The sequence below is a fragment of the Gekko japonicus genome, unplaced genomic scaffold (genome assembly GCF_001447785.1).
Source record: "Gekko japonicus isolate JY-2015 unplaced genomic scaffold, Gekko_japonicus_V1.1 scaffold82, whole genome shotgun sequence".
Taxonomy (NCBI): Eukaryota; Metazoa; Chordata; class Lepidosauria; order Squamata; family Gekkonidae; genus Gekko; species Gekko japonicus.
Window position 1 is genome coordinate 1446771 of NW_015174846.1, and position 7718 is coordinate 1454488.

Here is a 7718-nt window from a genome sequence, read left to right on the forward strand (position 1 = left end):
GCCACTACTTAGTGTGCCTGTTATATGCTCTTGACAGCTGATAAGAGGGTGTACCAGGTTGGTGGGGCACATCTAATATTTTCACCTGGTCTAGCTACTGAGCCTGTTTTCACAGGTGATGCTCCAGACATCTGCACACTGTCCTGCCATGATAGAACAGCTACCTATTCCAGACTCTGGCTTTATTTATCTCCCAGATTTGTATTTCAGCTTTCTAAACAACCTGCCCAAGGCAGCTCACAATAAAAAAGCTCTCCAAAATGCCAATTCTATAAAAATCCTAAAAATATAAAAAACATAAAATTAAACCCTATTCACACTATGAACACCAATAAAAACCCACAGAAACAGTGGCAGATTTTAAAATATCAGCTATGGAAGGCACAGGAAAGCTAAAATATGTTACACCAGGCACCTGCTTCAGAAATACCTTCTTAGAGAGGTTATTCCAAGGCTGGGGAACTACGACTGAGGAAATGGATATTACTATTCTTCAACACTTGCTTTTTTCAGCTCCAGAAAAGCACAGGAGAATCTAGCATTAATCAGTTGCTACATGATAAAAATAATGTCAGTGATGAGCAAATTCTTGACAGCGAATATCTGAAATTTTTTGACTTGTCAGCCTTCCCACACAAATCTTGATCACCTAAGAGAAATTCTGTGCATGACCAAAATCCAGTGAATACTGAAAATTGCCTGCAAGATTTAAAGGTTAAACCATCTCACGAGCATCACCATAGACCAATTTAACAAAAACACAGTATAAGAATATGGTAAACAAAATAATACCAACCAGCCCCATTCAGGTGCACGCATACAAAGCAACAGATTAAGCACGCAAAGATCTCCTAACCATCCAGATAGTCAGCACTGTCGGTTCGGACAGTACTTATTACCTGTTTTAAGGAGGGAAGTGTCTGTTCAGAAGTACAGGTACAGTGCAATAACACCACAGTCCTCTCCTCGATTTCCTGAGCTGGAGGCGGTTTCCTTCCTCCTCTGGGCAGATCACATCAGCTTTTATGGAACCCAGTGTAGGAGATGCACAGAATCTATTTTCATCTTACTGGCTTGGGTATTTGTGGAACACTACATACACCTATAGACCCTAAAGCAAATGCTTTTGAAAGGGAAAATGTCTGTCTACTAGGTATAAAATGCAGATCACGATATAGGAAAATCCTCCATAGGATTAGATGGGTTCAAATAAGTATTTATTTATTTATTAAACTTATACCCTGCCCTCCCCGCAATAGCCGGCTCAGGGCCGTTTATGTGTATACAGAACTTTAAGCACGCAAGTGATTTAAAGTGATGGCAAAGCAGAGTTTGGAAATACATGTATAACTGCAACACACTCTTCTGGAAGTGGCTTCTCCTTTTCATGCAGCAAACATGTTCACTGCGCGCACACCAGTGCATCCCGAAACAAACCCAGGTAGATACATGCTTAAAAACGCTCTTGCACATGCACGCACACACACAAAAAACGCTGACTGAGATACAGTTCTGAGTCACATGCAACACACTTGATGTAACATCACTGCAAATATATATTTGCAAATGCGGAGCTGCCCGGAGGAGAGCCATGCGTGGAGGCAGCTCAGTGTGGAGAACCTGGGTTTGCTGTTGCATAAGGGGTAAAAATGACAGGACCTTTGCGGATGCGCACGCCTCCAGGTCGCTCCATTCCCCCCCTCCCTGCCCCTTAGTGCATGATGAGAGACTCAAACCTTCTTTCCCACCTAGTTTCCCTTGCACAGCACGGCACCCCTACAGACCCTCGGAAGTCGACCGGGCTCCCCTGCGAGCAAACCGTGCAGAGGGGATGGAGACGCACATCCCACCCGCCGCCGCGGGAACTCGGCACAGCCGCATCGCTTCTCACGCCCGCTCTCCGGCTACAGACCCGCGCCCTTTACCTGCTAGCAGAAGCCCGCGCTGCAGCCAATGAGGCTCTGTGACTCGCTAAAGAGAGGGGGGGTCCCCGAGAGAATCGCCCAGAGGACCAATGGGCCCACGGCAGGGGCGTGGCCCGTGCAGCAGCCGGCCAACCAGACAGAGGCCGGCTCGTTTCTATAGCAGCCGGCAAGGCGGAGGGGGCGTGGCGTGGCCGGGGTGGGGTGGGAGGAGCTGCCCCGCGGGGCTGTCTGTCTGACCTCTGCTGCGCAAACTTGCCGGCGAGCGAACTTGATGGCAATGGCTTTTGTCTGCTCCTAGACAGTTTTGCCCAGCAGCTGTCCGACGAGGGTGCAATTCGGACGGATATAGGTATGTTAGCCCCCAGCAGCCAAAGAAAGGGGGGGTCCCAGGGGCACCTTGAAGACTTAACATGTATTACAGAACAAAGTTTGAGTCCAGTGGCACCTGTCAGACGAACACACGGTATTTTATTCATGGTATAGGCTTTCTGGTGCAAGCCTCCTCGCTTCCTCACACATGGTAATAAACTTTTGGGTGCAAGCACACTGAGCTCTGTGGACTCAGAGAAGGGCAGCATATAAATTGAAATTATAAATACATAAATAAAATAAAACCAAACTTTGTTGATCTTAAAGGTGCCTCTTTCGGTTGCTTCAGACCAACAAGGCCACCCCACCAAAATGTATTCCAGCATTGCCTTTCCTCAGATGCTTTGAAGGGTACATCTGCTCAAAATGACTCTGCAAGTCAGTGCCTCTGATGAAGGGAGCCCTGGTTTGGGGGACGGACTTCTGCTGGAATAAATTTTGTTACTGGGTAAAGGGGACTCCTGTTTTATTTTGCCATTACGTTCAATGGGATTTACTTTCAAGCAGTCCTAAAGTGCATTGGGCTGAGCCAATCTAGGGCTGTCCCAATTAAACTGTCATTGATTCTGCCTGATTTGCATTGTGGAGCACTTTAAGATTTAGTCAAGTAGATATTGCAGCCCTAATACACAGGGACACGGACCAGAAAAAGAAAAAGAAAAAAGAATGTTCAACACAAATGCAGTTTTCTCTACCTTCAGAACAAGTAGATAGTTTGAGGCCTTTCTGGAAGTTACATCTTTCAAACTCAGAACCCTCATGCCATGTCTATGGGACTGGACAACACTACACATTAGTTTACTGAGCGCTTCTGTGTGTAAAGTGTTGTAAAGTCGCAGCTGACTTATGGCAGCCCTGTAGGGTTTTCAAGGCAAGAGATGTTCAGAGGTGGTTTGCCAATGCTAAAATTCCTTGATGGCTTCCCAAATACTAGTCAGGGCCCACTCTGCTTAGCTTCTAAGATCTGACATGATCAGGCTAGCCACCCAAGACTGATATGGCAACCTTTGATGCAGTGGTTAAGTGGGCAGACTCTAATCGGGAGAACCAGGTTTGATTCCCCACTCCTCCACTTGCAGCCGCTGGATGACTTTCAGGAAGCCATAGTTCCCTCTGGCCCGGGTCACACTGGCTGGATATCGCGGGGGGGGGGGGGGGGGAGGCATGGCTAATTGCCCAGGCGCAGTTTGATCCACGATTACGGGATCAGACTCGCTGGCGGCACACCACGGGTCCTTCCCTCGGCGCCGGCAGCTAAATGAGGGACCGGAGGGGAATGCCGCGCGCCGGCACAATCACACCACAGGCGTCTGGAGGCGGCCCATGGCAAACGTTTATTAGTACCTTGGACGTACTAGTTTTTAAACCCGCATTGTCGGCAGTAAGCCACGGGTGCGCTTCACTTCCCAGATGTTGGGGTGTGATCGCGCCTGGATAATCCGCCCACCATCCGTGCCTCTCCCGCGGCAACTTTGCCGTGTGACCGGGGCCCCTGAGCTGTTCTCTCAAGAGGAGTTCTTGAAAGAGCTGTCTCAGCCCCACCTACCTCACAGGGTGTCTGTTGTGGGGAGGGGAAGGGAAAGGAGTTTGTCAGTTGCTCTGAGATGCTGAGTGAAGGACGGGGTATAAATCTAATCTCCTCCTCCTCCTCCTCTTCTGAATCAGACCCATCAAGATCAGCAATGTCTGATTCTCTTGACAGCAGCTCTCCAGAGTCTCAGGTCGAGGGCTTTCACCATCACCTACTGCCTGGGCTTTTAAACTGGAGATGCTGCCGGGGATTGAACCTGGGACCTTCTGCATGTCAAGCAGAGCATCTGCCACCGCACCGCAGTCCCTCCCTTCTCTCTTCCCCAGACACAGACTTGCAGAAATGCTAGATTCAAGTCCTGTAGCACCTTAGCGACAAACAAAATTTGGGGGCAGTTGCATCTGACGAAGCGAGAGCTTTGACTTTCAAAAGCTTCTCCCCCTCCTCCAAATCTTGTTGGTCTTTATGTGCCTCTGGATTCGAATCTAGCTCTTCTACTGCAGACCAACAAAGCTGCCCTCCTGAAACTATCTTGCATGAGCATGCAAGCCCATGAAGCAGTATAATGTTTGTGATTTGCCAAAGAATGAGTAGGAGATGGAACCTGGGCTTCCTTCATCCAAATTCACCATTGTATTGGCACATACACACATTTTAAGTGTATATATCTTTCACCCAGAAATAGTACAGACTAAATGCGAGGCGGTAGTGGTTTCAAGGCTTTTAAAGGCTGTTCATACTGTTCAGGAGTCACGACTCCTTTACAAAAACCATGGACAGCTCCACTCCGGATATTCTTTTTAAAAAGCATTACGTATGTAGCACTAGCAAACATTTAGAGTCCAGAACCAACATCATAAAGGCCTGGGGACAGACCACAGTATTTTAGGAAGTTCAGAGTGTCTCATGAGAGGGTCCATTGATCATGAGAGTGTATATTCTTTACTCTGTTGCCTCTGGTATCTGGATTTTGGATCGCTTCAAAAACTTGACATTTCCAAGAAACTACTTGTCAATTTGTTGTCGAAGGCTTTCATGGCCAGAGTTCATTAGTTGTTGTAGATTTTCTGGGCTCTATGGCCATGGTCTTGGCATTGTAGTACCTGACATTTTGCCAGCAGCTGTGACTGGCATTCTCAGAGGTATAACACAGAAAGATGGCGTACTCTCTGTGTCAATGTAAGAAGAAACATGGTAAAGGTAATTTATATCTACTCAGGAAGGAGGGGTAGGGCTGAGTCATTATCTCAGAGTTTCCCAGGCTGTGACATGCTAATGGAGGAGCTTTCTTGAGGAGGTTCTTTTGCATATGGATTGGCTGTTGAAATTCTAATCTTATCTGTTTCAACAGCCTGGAAAATCTACAACTAACTACTTGTCAATTGAAACTAGTGAAGCTGTAGGAATTGAAACAGCTCAAGAGATAGACACAAACACTGCCAAGACATTAGGGAAAACTAGAGACATCCTGGCTACATTTATAACACTGGAAGGTAAAAGATGTGATGTTAAAGATCAAGGTGGGGTGGAAAGAAATTAATGACATGGTCACGAAATCAAGCCTTAATGATCTTCCAAACTCTGACACATAGGTGTAAGGGCATCAGTTTGGATTTTTTACTCAGAAACTAATATCCAAAACATCATACACAATTGTTGATACTGAAAATAAAGTTTAAAAACTGAAAAAACACCACATTGACAATTACTTCAGGCTTAGCCAGTTTCAATTTTGGGTGTAAGTTTTTGTGTGCCTGTACTGCACACATCTTCAGATGCATGCACACAAAAGCTTACACCTAGAATTAAACTTTGTTGGTCTTAAAGGTGCCACTGGACTCAAACTTTGCTCTGTTGCTTGAAGACCAACATGGCCACCCCACCTGAATCTGTCTTCAGGCTTAGCTGTTTTCTTTGCAAGTTCAGTGTGGACAAGAAATACCATTTTTAAACTGACATTTAACAGGTGTTGTATACAAATGTTTGATCCAAAGTTCAATGTGGACAAGAAATACCACTTTTAAACTGACATTTAACAGGTGTTGTATACAAATGTTTGATCCAGTCTATCTCATTTTATTTATTTGCAGTCAAGTCACAACCATCTTATGGTAACACCATTGAGATTTCAAGGCAAGAGACTTTTTTTAATCTTTCAATTTATTGATCGCTCAATCCTTGCAGAACTGCCAGCTCTGAGCGATTTACAGTTACTCATGAATTCACATGGGACTAACAATGATAGGGGTAAGGGAGGACAACATATATCTTTTTAATTCACACACATTTTTGCAGTCGACGGGGAGTTTGGTCAGCTGTAAGCTTCAGATGTGTTCCGGCAGCATTCTCACTCGGCATTGCTTGATGTCGTCAGCATTTTTCAGTCGCAGCGCAGCACTGCCACCGTCTGGCCGGAATGGCCCATTACAGGCTACTTTTTTGATGCTGCGTAAATCTCTCCCGGCTTTTGATCTTACGCACGGACCTTCCGCTCGTCGGCTAACACCACCCCCACCAGGGGTTTAGTGTGCCCACTAAATGGTACCCATTTTATCTACTCGCCAAAGCTTTCGAACTGCTGGGTGGACGGCGAGTTGGGGACAAGGCTGGTTGCTCACACCAGCGCGGGGCTAGAACTGACAGCAGTCCTGTTCAGCTCAGATGTTTAACCAGAGGATAAATCCCCTGTGCCACCGCTCCCCGTAAATTCAGAGGTGGTTGGCCATCGCTTGCCTCTGTGTAGCAACCCTAGACTTCCTAGGTGGGTCTCCCAATCAACTACTAACTGGGGCTGACCCTGCTTAGCTCCTAAGATCTAACCACAGCCGGCAAGCCTAGGCTATCCACGTCAAGACATCTGATGCACAGTATTGTGGAAACGGTTATTTATTTGCAGGGACAAATGGGGAAGCTGAAAGGGCCCTGGAAAGAAAGCACCACTGTGGCCCCCTGCGTGTACACCTGATCCAGTGGGTGGGGCACAGCTCTGGGGGAGGGGCTGTAGCTGAGTGCCAGAGTACCTGCTTCACATGCAGAAGATCCCCAGTTCAATCCCTGGTATCTCCACTTAAAAGGACTTACATAATAGGGGATGTGAAAGACCTCCAACAGAGACTCTAGAAAGTCAGTGCTTATCAAAGGCCTGACTCAGTAAGGCAAATTCATGTTGGGTTTTGTTTCACAATTTTCCTTCAGTCTGGAACAACATTTACACTCCCCTCACTTAAATTCTGCTCTGACGACAGGAAAACACCCACTGTGAACATTAATCACGGCAGAATTCAGGCTAACACTTTAAAAGATGCCATACCTACAGTGCAATCCTATGTAGAGTTACTGTAGTTGGACAATGGAAACCAACACTTTTGTAACCTAATAACCCCAACTGGAATTAGGACACCTATCCTGTGGCAAGCCTACAGATACTATTTCAAAACATCTTTTGAACTTCAAACAGTCTTGACGACTCTGTAACTCCAGAGGAATAGCCATGTTGGTCTGTTGTAGCAGAAATAGACATTAACCGGCAGCATTTTAAAGACTAGCATATTTTCAATCGAGCAGAAACTTTAGTGGACTATAGTTTATTTTAGCAGATACATGTCATGGTTCCTCAGTCGCTGTGCCAAAGAATAAATGGACACGTGTGACATTCCCAATACTACCATTTTTAATCTCCCAGGACACTGTTGCTGACCTAAAATTTACCACTTTCCAGCAAAAGAATTTCAAAGAGAAATTTCATCTTGAAATTGCTGAATTAGAATTTAAGAAGTCTGATGTACACAGGGTTGAGCTTGGTTTGTCTTGGGGGTACTGCTGGACTCTAGCTTCATTCTCATATCTTTTTGTTAACTCTTGCATTTATGTGCTAATTTGACACTATCCACTGA